This window comes from Danio rerio, chromosome 2 (genome assembly GCF_052040795.2).
Source record: "Danio rerio strain M-AB ecotype USA chromosome 2, GRCz13ab, whole genome shotgun sequence".
Classification (NCBI taxonomy): Eukaryota; Metazoa; Chordata; class Actinopteri; order Cypriniformes; family Danionidae; genus Danio; species Danio rerio.
In genome coordinates, this window is record NC_141022.1 from 10018908 (window position 1) to 10032154 (window position 13247).

Below are 13247 nucleotides of genomic sequence, written 5' to 3' on the forward strand. Positions count from 1 at the left end.
GAAGGGAAAGGTTACTACTGTACTCTCACTGTACTGTATGTTAGTATAGGTGACCAAAGGTCAAGGTGGACACCCATGTGGAGTCCCACAAGGTTAAATTTTGGCACCTTTCCTGTTCAACCTTTATATGCTCCCACTGAGCCAAATAATGAGAAAAAAAAACAAATCTTTTCCCTGATGACACTCAGAATCTGCCTAATGACTATACCCTCGGCCATCGCATCAATGAAATTAACAGTTGGATGTACCAAAACTTTCTTCAGTTAAATAAAGAAAAAACTGAAATCATTGCGTTTGGGAAAAGAGACAAGGTTCTCAAGGTGAATTCATACCTTGGCTCTAAAGGTCAAACAACAAATATAAGGTCAAGAATCTTGGTGTGATTCTGGAGTCAGATCTGAGTTATAGTAGTCATGTCAAAGCAGTTAGTATATCAGCAAACTATAATCTCAAAAACATTGCAAGAATTAAATGCTTTGTTTCCTGTGAGGACTCAGAGAAACTTTTTCATGCTTTTATCAGCAGCAGGGCGGATTACTGTAATGGACTCCTCACTGGTCTTCCCAAAAAGACAGTCAGACAGTGCAGCTCATCCAGAACGCTGCGGCCAGGATTCTTACCAGAACCAGAAAATCAGAGCACATCACACCTGTCCTTAGGTCTTTATACTGGCTATTTCTTATACTTGTTCATGTAAAGCATTTTGAATTACCATTGTGTATGAAATGTGCTAAATTTGCCTTGCCTTTTTGTTTAAAAAAGACCTATTTGCCAAAGCTCAAATTTGCCTATAAGAAGCATCGTCAAACTCGATGAACATTCACTACCATTTCCTTAAACAGAACCCATGATATTGCTTGGGAGCTTTAAAAACTGTGGGCTTAAACACTGACATATAGCCTAATTTCTGGTAAGGTTAGGCTTTTTTGTGGTTTTAGTCCAAAAATTCAGACTCATGAAAGTCTTCTTTGAATCGGACTGAATTTAAGCTTTGTCGTGTGTCGTTTGTCATGCTGTGTACAGAGGGAATGGAGAGGCGATTAACCTCTTCTGACTGGCAATAGAATGGTTGGGTGATTTTCTGACAGCTGAATCAGAGCTATAAACTGATTGAGTTGAACTCTGTGTTTGTGCCCTCACTGCTCCTGTGCCAAAACAGAAACAGACAAAAGGTGGTGTAAGTACACCATATACTCACTGTAAAAATGCAGGGTTCCACACAATTCTGTCATGTTGTCCTAACACAAATCAATTAAATTAACTTAGTATTTTTTACAAATTTATGTGGATTGAACATTAATCAAGATGTCCCCCAAAAAACTTCAACTCATTTTAAGTAAGTAGTTTGAACAAGCAGCAAAAGCCATTTTTAAGTGCTGGCTTGTCAACCACCATTAAACAAAGAAGTCTGACATGTTGATTTCACATGTATAGTGTGAGCAGTCAAGTCCTTGTTGACCAATCAGAACGTATTGTGTGCAACCCAGGCTCATTCTGAATACGTACCCTAATTTACGTTAATATCTCAAATTTCTCTCACAAGTGCCATTTGCGCTTCCCCGTCTCATGTAAAAACACTAGAGGCCTCTGTCGACTGACTGACTGATCTACTGACCCACCCACCCCCTTCACTAAATACAACTAATAGTGTTTTGAAAAGCACCGATTGACCAGTGACCACCCCCTTTCCTAAACCCAACTGACTGTTTTCAAAAGCAAACCAGAAAAAGAAAAGCCTTCGTCTGATTTTTATCATGTTTTACTACATTCTCACCTTGTTATTTACTTGTTTATTTTATTTTTTGGCCTTTGTTTCGTCTTACCCACTTTCTGGAACTGTTCTTTGCTAGACTCGAACCCCGCCATCGCAGTCAACTCTGCTCCACGTCACAAATCCGCAGACATACGTGGCGTGCCACTGAACAAACTGGTAGCAGCGGGAAAGCCATCCATACGGAGGTAATCGGTTAGCCGGTATCGCGAAAAGGAATGGTGTCATACAACCCTGTAGCATTCATTTTAAATACCACGTACCTCTGGCTACATAATTTGCAATCTCCACAAATGAATATAGGAGTATGTTTTCAGAATAAGCCAATGTTGATTGTGTGAGCACATGTGTAGTACATTTGGCTTCACACTGCACACTGGTACCTTGCTGAATTCCCATGAAAATTAAACAGTGTATGTCCAGCTTAACCATTAAAATGAGACTTGAGTGGGAATGGCCGTGATTACAAAATTAAAGACATAAAAGCTGGGGTCACCCATGCTTCATTACATAAACATTTAATTTCCTTCAGCTTAGTCTCTTTAATTATTAGAGGTCACCACAGCAGAATGAACCACCATTACATAAACAATAAATAATTCATTCAACTAAAATACCTATATATGGAACACTATATTGATTTTTTTTTTAAATGTTGCTAAGGGTGGTTGATAAGGTTATGCCCCAGTTATACACCAAAGTGATCATAGCTGTGTTTTATTGTGAATAAAACATAGCTGCTGACTATTAACTTCAGGGAATAGAACAAACAGTGGCAGAAATAATATACACGAAAATAAAACTGAAAACTCAAACTAAAGTCTTGTTTGGTTTCCTATGTTCTGCTTTCTGATTAGTTCATAATTAATACCCCTGTCACCATTCAGAAAGTTTATCAAAACTATTTGCATTTAAGCCATCAGTTTTTACTGAGTTCTTTGTTTGTTCTGGTTTGTGTTAGCATGCAGTTTTTGTTACAGTTACTCCTGAGTAACCTCATAATTGAAAGACTTTTCCTATGTTGGATACATTTGTGTTTGGCTTCGCCATTCTATGACAGATAATACAATTTTTCAAACATTTATTAGTACATTTTGAAATTAATACTAAGAAAAAAGGGAAAGCATGGTAGTTCATGTTGTCAACAAATGTAAACTTTCAGCAAATTGCACCCAATAAGAAGAGTTTAATTCAAGTAAATAGTACTTGTGCATGTTTGTTTTTTAATGAGCTGTTTAGAATGTGCCTTAAATGAGTACACTAATTAACATTCTGAAAGTGTTACTGGTTAATCCATATACAGTACAAAGAGACAGAAAAAGTCCTTAATCATAATTATAGAAAAATAAATAATGAATTACTCGTATTAGTGAGAGGGCTGCAGCCCCTTTATTATAATGCTAATCAACTTTGTATGAAACGCAGTAATTGTAATCCCCGATTCCCTGAAACCCTGACTTCAAAAGCACAAAGATAAATCTGCTTTCCCAAAGGATATATTGGTCTCCATGGCTTCAAGGCCTCTGAAAGAAGCTCATTCTCACGCCCTTTGTAATATCATTCCGCCTGGTGCAGGCATGGTACAGCAGCAGTTTCTTGACTATTACACCAGAATGAGAGCATAGTTCCTAGCAAATAGTAATCTTTCATAACCCGCCGGTCTTTTTACTAGGGTTGGGTATAATTTAGGTTATTTCAATACTGGTGCTAAATCAATACTTTTAAAATGGTGCCAAAACCGTTTTTAAATTATTCATATTTTATATATTTGAATTGATATATAATTAACATTTTTCTTTTGATCATTTGTTTTTAAAAATGAAGTTAAAATTTGCATTATGCAATTAACATTATAGTATCTAACTACTAACCTGTGGAATGGCTGTCATCAAAATCAGGGAACACCTTTTTTCTATGGTTGGGTCTACGTTGACATGGACATTAGTAATCTAATTATTTGCCCTATTCTGAATAAGACAATAATATGATTAAGGTGTTTACATGAGTTGCTTTTTGAATGCTCCTTTTATGATGCCATTTTATATGTTAAGCACATTGATTAACGTCGCATCACCACGCTATCCACGTTTCATGTAATTTCGGATGTTTCATTTTTATTTTTCAACGTTAAATGCAGTTCGGCAGTTTCACTTTCATTTAGCGACATATTGTTCATGCCCCGTGACAAACTGAGATATTGGATTAGAATATTAAAAAAAGACTGGTGGAAGAGTTGTTTTAATGGAATTTGATACCGCACGCTTAATGGACAGAAAAAAAACTCTGAATTCCAAGTCACAGGTGTCTGGGGTCCTTTAAGGTAGTGTTTCCCAACTTTTTTTGCCTAAGACCCCCTTTTCCCCTGGAAAATATTGTAAGGCCCCCCTCCACATTTAATGATATTACCGCTCATATAAGTTTGCAGTAACAACGCACTTGTGCAAAAATAACAGACTTTTTAAAAAATAAAAGATTGTGCAGACTAATGAATAAAATGGAAATAATTATTTCATGTGCAGCCTGGTACCAATTGATCCACGAACCGGTAGTGTTCCACAGCCTGGTGATTGAGGACCACTGAGCTCGGGGATGAAATTAACTATGGCAACATGATATTAAGAATTTTTTAAAATGATGCGACCCCCCACAGAGCTCGCTGAGGCCCCCTTGTGGGCTGGGACCCTCCTGTGGTGAACCGCTGCTTTAAGGTAATTGTATTGTATCAAAAATCGTATCTTATTGAGTATTGTCTTAATCATATTATAATCAAAGAATTGGTGTCCATGTGAACATACTCAAAGAAAATGCCAGATGATGTTAAGCTGTAAAAGTCAGTGCATTCCTCTGCCTTTAAGTTGATATCATGTGCCCTCAAGTGTTTCCTTAAGTTTGACATGTTTTCCCCTTACACTCAACTTTTGCAAAACATGGTTGGTTTCACATTGGTGTGTCAGAATCCTTGCTGGTACAATATAGCCATAATTTACAACGTATAGTTTAAGCAAATACGCAATAAGAACAAATGTCTAACACCGCCGATGGTCCCTCAAAGTTGTTTAGAAGTAAATATTTAGAGATTACGTGACACACTGCGTACTTCTGTGTTCATTTGATGTACTCCTTGAAGCTTCTTACTCTGTCTTTGTCGTAGCACCGAAATTCCTATGCTGATTTAGTCCAGTACATAACAGTTAAATACAGGTAGGTAGGGTTTCGGTACCTAATCCTATTTATTACACAATGTAAGCACAGAAGACTCAAGAATTTTTTAATGAAATACTAATGGTCCGATTCTGATTCATGGAATTTTGCTAAGCTAATCTAAAAGTGAACACGCCAGAACAAGAAACTACCTAAATGGGCTTAAAAATGGCTTTTGACAACCTTTTAACTCTAGGAGACTTAAAAAAAATAAAGTGTTTTTTTAACAGTTTCTTTTTCAATACTGATTGGTACTAAAGCCTGTACTTTTTACAACCCTATTCTAGATGAAGTGATGTCCAGATCAGCTGACTCTGCAGCAATATCAGAGACCAGTCCCCCTGAACAAAAAAAAAAAAAAAAACTATCCGGTAGCATGAAAACTTCTGCCAAAAATGGGTTGTGCAATCTATAAATCTTTTAACAAACGCTCTGTTTAATAAGGAACATTTCTCTGGCAAAATTATGTTAAAGACACCACATTAACACCTTTTCAGTTCGTTGTGATAACCTATGCACAAAAGTAAATCGTGAAGATACAGTGGCAGCAAGATTTTATAGGTAGGCAACCCTGTGCCCTCGTCCATGACTGCCACTAGTAGACTTATTCTAGTTGGCGTGAACATTTCCACTTGCAATTGAAACAGTGCTTAAAATGGCTTACTCCATGATTAGTTCCTAGACTACTGAACCAGAGATCTGACTGAGATTGTATCTTGTGAGTATGGCTGACTCTAGTGTTGCTGTCAGGACTCTTCTAGCAACAGGTATGTGATTCAGTGGGCTGGTGCTACCCTGCAAACATTAGTTGAACCTTGACTCTACTCCAAGATCCCAGGTGCTAATGAAATTTGTGCTTGAAATTTCTCATTAGAAAGACAAGAAAGGGTGTTCTCGTCTCCATAGAACTACAAAGGGAATTACCCTGGTGTTTGTAACTGTTATGATCACCAGCAGTGTTGCTCTTGCAGGCTACTGGAGAACACTCACATTCAACTGCACTACAAATCCCATCAGACACTTTAATCACACACCTGACTCAGATTCCCCTTGATTGCAAACACACAGCTGAAGCTGTTCAGGACTAATCAGATGGACTATTAACACAGCACAAACACACACATCGTGGCTGAGTCTTGTTTCTGTTTAGAGCATCACATAAGCGTTATATCCTTGTCTTGCCTTCCTGTGTTTTTGACCGTTGACTAGTTGTACCATTTATTTTCATTCTTTACTTTACTTACCATTCACCTGTTTTGACTACGATTCTGGATTTCCTGTATGCTCCTGTTTGCCCCTGTTTTGACCGTTGCCTGCCTGACTATTCTTGGTAACAAACTGCATGTGGATTCTCACCTCAATTGTCCCAGACCCTTACATGACAGCAGTTCTGGTGTGCTTTATATCTGCCTAGTCAAGACATCACAGATCGTCAAGTCACACTACATTCATTGTGACACCCTGCCAAGCAATTTGGTTGATTGTTCTTAACACCATCGTCTCGGTTTATCGGAAGTGATATGTGATTTTCAAATGAAATATAACATGAACCTATAAGCACTATTTATCAGACACGATTTTCAGAGCTGCTGCAATATGTACAACAGTCAACATATTAAAATGTTGCCAAATTTACATCAAATTCATAAACTGGACATTTAAATTTCTACGTGTGTTGAAATGTTCAATGAGTAATGCAATATCATTTCACCGACACATTTTTCTAAAGAACCTACTTTTTTTTCTTCATCTATGCCTTATTAAACAATTTTGTCAATAGTACTTTTTGTAATGTATATTTAAATTGACAGTCAGGCTCTTTATACACTATTTAATTTCAGGAGAGACAACTTGAGCAGTCATTTTTCTGAAATTCTTAAGCTTTCATTTATCATGTGCTGCATTAGAGCTGTCATCGCACATATTTTAAATGACATTGCTGCTCACAATCAGATGGGCTGATGTCTGACACTCAGAATAATTTAGTGTGTTTCACTCACTTTCCCTGCTAGTTCTCATTGCTGGACTGATTGATGAATCACACCAGACTAATGAGACAGAAATTGATGTTCTCGTGTATTTTATTCAGCTTTTGACAGGTAAACAAAACCAGGTTTATGTGATGTGAAAATTGTAATGTGAAATTTTAAAGACTGAGGGCCATAGATGAAGGCCATATCTTGCCAGGCTGCCAGGATGTTGTTGTTAAATTGGTTTGAGAATTTCTGGGGGATTGCTATTCTCTTTAACCCTTTCACGCATACGATTGCACCAGTGTGATCAGCCATGGCTGGTCCCAGAAGCGTACGATCACACCGGTGTGATTAGACTGTTCAAACACACAAATTGTGTGCAGTACTGGCCATAAATCACAATTTATCCATGCTTTTAAGAATGTTTTATTTATTTTATGTTTCAGACATTCAAACACACATAACTAAATGCAAAACATACCATTTAAGGTTTGTAAAGTACATGTAAATATGTGTTTAGTTCACGTAAGATTCACACCGTTTATGTTATAGAATATTTTCCTCTCCCAGATTAAAAGCTGCTTACCTTTATGTGTTTCAAAAGAAAACTATGAATAAACATGAAGTAAATCCAGCAGCTTGGATCTCTCCTAAGGTTGTTTCTAGAAAGGATACAGCTGCGATCATAAGTTAATGAGATATATTGATATTTCTTATTAAACTTATTAAAACACATTAATTGTATTTTATTAGTTTATTAGTGTATACCCCTACCTCAACTCTAAACCCAATCCTCACCGTAATGTAAAAATATTATTTGTTGCGCAGCATCACAAAACGATGCTATATTGACATGAGTATCCTCAGCTGTATCCCACTTTCCCGCGATTGTTGTGGATAAAAATCAAGATCGGGGGGCAAGGGGTTGTGTTTGTCTCCATGCCACCTCTAGCAAGATGCCGCCCTGGGCAATCGCCTTCATTGCCCATGCCTAAATTTGCCGCTGCATTTGACATCACTGTCACTACACAGATGATGGCTATTTCTTAGCGTTGAGCTACCTTATGTAAAATGGTAATGTCAGTAGTAGGAAACCGGTAGGGGATAGCAACGTGTGCAATAAAAATAATCAAATGATTCTAAAAGTTCTAAATTGAACGATAGATGCCAATAAACAGCATTTATTTTTATGATTTACTAACTTTTTTTCTGATAAAAACAGCATCCAGAAGTATTTAAGTATTTTTGACTGCTGGAATCTTCTGTGTTTTAGGCTGTATTAGTGAAATTATTAGTGGTATATCTCAACAACATGGGTTAATCGAAGATATTGCCTAGAAGCGTAGCCAATGCTCAAATGTAGTGCAAAACAAAGGTTTTGCTGCCAACTGTTTTCCGACATGCCGATCTGCTCTATTAAGGTTGATTTATTACTCACATTACACACACACATCTGCTCATGGCCATGCTTTCACTCACACTATTAGTTGCTCTTCTCCATGAAGTAAATGGCCATGTCTCTCCTATCAGATATACAAACTGGAACACACAGATAGAGACATAAATATCTGCTTGCTTTTCCACTAAAGGATTTGATTCAGGATAAAGGCTAATCCTCTCCAGCCATCCTTAGGAATATCTCTTATCTAGACGATAGCACAACAACATTAGGGCTATCATGTGGGGATTATTCTTGAAAGGCAGAACGATCGCTGAATTTGGGTTGGGCTGATCGATCGTGATCTGTCTCCAGGAAGCTAATTTTTAAAAAAGATTTGAGTTACAAGTGAACCTGCTGACTTTCAGAGCGCTCAACTTAAGATGAAACATTCATGAGAGTGTTATGTTATGGTCTGATGACTGTAATGAGTAATATCAACAGCTGATTAATTCCTGCGCTAGGAGCACACAGTATGCCAGACTCATTAGCACACAGCGAGTGCTCTTCAGAACTCAAATAACCTTGAGAAAGCATTGATTTCTTCGGACGACATCTCACCTTTGGTGCCGCTGGGATGTGGACGACAACAACAGGAATATTTTACCTACTCGGCAGTCCTCAGGACGCTGAGTTATAGAAGTGGCATTTTACAGAAGGTTACAAATATTTTTATAGATATTCTCTTTATTTATTTATTTTTTATTTACAGTATGATATTTATTGCTAGAATTGAGTATTGCGTTTATACCTAATAATGCGATTTGATATATATATATATATATTTTTGGTGATTTTTGCTGTCTCATTAAAGGCTAAAAGGTATGTGATTGTTCCTTTAAAGCCGGGGTGCCCAAACTTGGTCCTGGAGGGCCGGTGTCCTGCATAGTTTAGCTCCAACTTCCTTCAACACACCTCCTTGAAGCTTCTAGTATAACTAGAAAGAGCTTGATTAGCTGGTTCAGGTGTGTTTAACTGGGGTTGGAACTAAAATATGCAGGACACTGGCCCTCCAGGACCGAGTTTGTGCTTTAAAGAGACTGCATTAAAATCAATGTTGGGAAGGTTACTTTGGAAATGTAATAGATTACAGATTACAAATTACCCTAAGTGAAATGTAATAAGTAGTGTACCTTTTCAATTACTTAAAGGGCACATAGTTTACCCCTTTTTTATGATTTAATATTAATATTATGGTTCTTCTGAGTGTGCCAGTTTAGGTTCAGTTCAACTCACAGTTCAGATGTTTTTATTATAATGTGTTAAAAAGTGTCATTCTGGGGGCATTTACACAGTTTGCTGTTTAGGGGTGTGTTGCTTCACAGTTTCGGCTTTCCGCTCAACGTAACAAGTGGGCGGAGCCAAGAGCTCACCCAGCGCCGAGCAGCTTACCTGAAGCTCACTGCGTGCAGCCCAACAGAAACCCACACAGCGCTGAGCAGCTGACCCGAAGCTCACTGCGTGCAGCCCGACAGAGACCCACGCAGCGCCGAGCAGCTGACCCGAAGCTCACTGCGTCCAGCTCGACAGAAACCCACGCACCGCCGAGCAGCTGACCCGAAGCTCACTGCTTGCAGCCCGACAGAAACCCACGCAGCGCCGAGCAGCTGACCTGAAGCTCCACCGCATACAAACCGACAGAAACCCATGCCCAGAACTCCGAAATGCATGGTGCCACGCAAAAGGTACAAGCAATAATTCCGATTACAGCAATAATGTGGAGAATATTCATCTTGTGTTTAGCCCAATGAGCTTTTTATCAAAAATAGAGCAAGGGTGTTCCTTTAGCGTTATCGCTTTGACTCACACGCTGAAAATGGCAGACGTGCAACAAGAAACTGAGGATGTGATCGTGATGCGAGGCTGTCAATCAATATTGGTGGGTGGGGGGAACGCACTCATACGTAAAGTTGCGGTCGGTTTGAAAACCGATCCAATTGGTCCACCGTTTTTTTGTTGTTAAATTTAAAAAAAAAGGACTGTGTATGTTAATATCACCCCAAAATGACGGTCAATACACTATACCTACACACATGTCTGTCCAAACAGCTTGAAAAGTAGATTTTTCACCATAGGTGCCCTTTAATAAAAGTAAAGTAACTGATTACATCTTGATTATTTTTAAGTTTCTAATGGATATTTCAACTAAATCCTTTACAAGCATTTATATCAAGCAGGTGTGACCTTAAAGTAGCTCTGTTTACAGTTAGAATTTCAAAATCTTTCATCACTAGAATTAAGATTATATTATTTTAATATTTCAAAGTACAGCCATCACAAAATAAGACCTTATAACAGAAAAAAAAAACTATTTACTGTTGTTACAAAATCAATTTTTAGTTAGCTGTGCAGGGTGATTTTTGTGGCATTTGCAATAAAAAAAAATACATCTAAACAGTTTATGCAATTTTCATTTTTAAATCGAAGAAACTTAAATTCAAGTCAATCATATGTTGATCAATAAAACTGTCAATGACTAAGTTTACATGGACATCAGAAACCAAATTATTTTCTTTGATCTAATTAAGAGAATAATAAGACTAAGGTGTTTACATGAGTTGCTTTTTTGAGTGTTACTTTCATGATACCGTTTTACATGTTGTGGCACATAATTCGATTAACGTCATTGCGTCACAGCGCAATCCCCATTCCCTCCAGAGTTTCATGTAATTTCGGGTGTTTCATTTTTAGTTTGTCAAACATTCACTAACATTTCATGCACGTCTCCGTGGCAAACGAGATATTGGATGCAACTATGAACTGCTGGAAGAGTGATGTTTTAATGAAAGTTCATACCCTATGCTCAATGGAAGAAAAAACACCTTCGAATTTCACGATGCAGGTGTCTGTGGTCTGCACTGACTGGGTGGGTGCAAAAAGTGTCAAGCAGCCACACGTGTGTGTGTACTATCCTGTCGCAAAATGCTGCGAAAAGTCCTACATGACGGTAATAGTTTGATCAGGTGTTTACATGTCTATAATGCACTTCAATAATGCGACTAAAATCGGCATACTCCACAAGTCTTAATTCGATTTCTCTTTAGTTCAATTATGACCTTAATCTGATTAAATTAATCAAAAATCGCTGTTTACATGGTTAACTCTTAATCAGAGTATTGTCTTAATCGAATTAAAATCAAATAATTGGTGTCCAAGTAAACGTAGTCAGTGAAACATACGAAGCATGATTGTTGTAGTTCAATTGTTTACTGCAAATAATATGCTGCAGAAACAAATTATAGTATATAACAGCAAAAACAAGAAAAAAAATCAATAAAACCAGGTACTACACATTTAAAATACTATAGTAAAAAATAGTAAAAGGAAATATTTAGGAGTGAGCATTATATTGCATATATATTTACACCTCTTCATTAATGAATTACACTACATAATGTAGAATCATTAGTATATATTGTGTATATAGTACATTAGTAAAATAGCTTTGCTACTGAAAAACTATTTGATTTATAAAGTAGCAACGCTACCGCCCAACACTGTTAATATGATAAAATCGCTTGGGCCAGGAGTCTGTTGGTGCCCTGAATTTAAAAAAAATCGATAACTTTGTGAGTCATAATATTTCATTCAAAATGATAGGGTCTGTTTTTATATCTGTACACTCACGATAACAACAAAAATCATTTGCTTTTTGAAAATAAACAGAGGCTAGGTTACATACCTGCTTTCTGAGAGTCGATATTGAAGCCTTGAGCCTTTATTTTAAAATTTCCAACAAATTGCTACTGGTTGTAGTAGCGTAATGCTAATAGGATTAACGTAATTGGTAGACGTGGTACCCTACAAATTCAAACCGGAAAATCAATCAGAAACATCGGAATAGCGCCGCTTTAATAAGTGGCCTTAGCAGAAGGCATAGTGCATATCAAAAACAGGCAAAGCAACAGATATATATTATTCAACATATCCCAGATTTTTTACGAACTTTTATAGATGTAATCCCATTTGTAATCTTTAACATTTTCATTAATGTAATTTAAGGCGAGGCAGTGGCGCAGTAGGTAGTGTGGTCGCCTCACAGCAAGAAGGTCGCTGGGTCGCTGGTTCAAACCTCGGCTCAGTTGGCGTTTCTGTGTGGAGTTTGCATGTTCTCCCTGCCTTCGCGTGGGTTTCCTCCGGGTGCTCCGGTTTCCCCCGCAGTCCAAAGACATTCGGTACAGGTGAATTGGGTTAGCTAAATTGTACATAGTGTATGAGTGTGTGTGTGTGGATGTTTCCCAGAGATGGGTTGCAGCTGGAAGGGCTTCCGCTGTGTAAAAACTTGCTGGATAAGTTGGCGGTTCATTCCGCTGTGGCGACCCCGGATTAATAAAAAGGGACTAAGCCAACAAGAAAATGAATGAATTAATGAATGAATGAATGAATAACTGTAATTTATTTACACATTTTTTCAGTTACTGTAACGAATTACTGTTACATTTACTTTGTAATAACATTATGTAACGCTGTTACACATACAGTAACTAGTTACTCCCCAACACTAATTATGAGCCATTTTAACTAAAGCAATGCATTACTTCAAGGGCCATGAACTCCCTATCTTTCGGTTTAAGTCTACCTCAGAATTTTTTTAAAAAGTGCATCATAATGGGCATGGAGGAGCCTTGCAACCAGAGGGAGGAGTGGGCATGGCCAGCAGATCAGGGGAAAAAGAGGGGAGCGAACAACTGTTGTCAGTTGGCTCACAAAATGAGACAAAAACTGTGAGAAGATGCATGATTTTGTAGTTTACAAGGAGAAATAAACAGTAATTTAATGTTCTGCTACATATGGTATTCGTAATTTCATATACACATAACCACAATTTATATCATTATAAAGATAATCACATTTATATAAAAAC

General features: G+C 37.6%; 2 protein-coding genes across 4 annotated transcripts in view; one reads left to right on the forward strand and one right to left on the reverse strand.

The window, feature by feature from the left end:
* zzz3 (zinc finger, ZZ-type containing 3) overlaps positions 1-13247 on the forward strand; it is a 675084-nt gene that overhangs the window by 572302 nt on the left and 89535 nt on the right. The gene's annotated exons all lie outside the window — the stretch shown is intronic.
* The window catches only part of st6galnac3 (ST6 (alpha-N-acetyl-neuraminyl-2,3-beta-galactosyl-1,3)-N-acetylgalactosaminide alpha-2,6-sialyltransferase 3), a 136004-nt gene that overhangs the window by 30016 nt on the left and 92741 nt on the right, over positions 1-13247 (reverse strand). Inside the window, exon 4 of one of the 3 annotated variants that reach the window (XR_015477539.1) lies at positions 6727-9248. The gene's annotated coding sequence lies outside the window, so the exon portion shown is untranslated. 3 annotated transcript variants of the gene reach the window in all.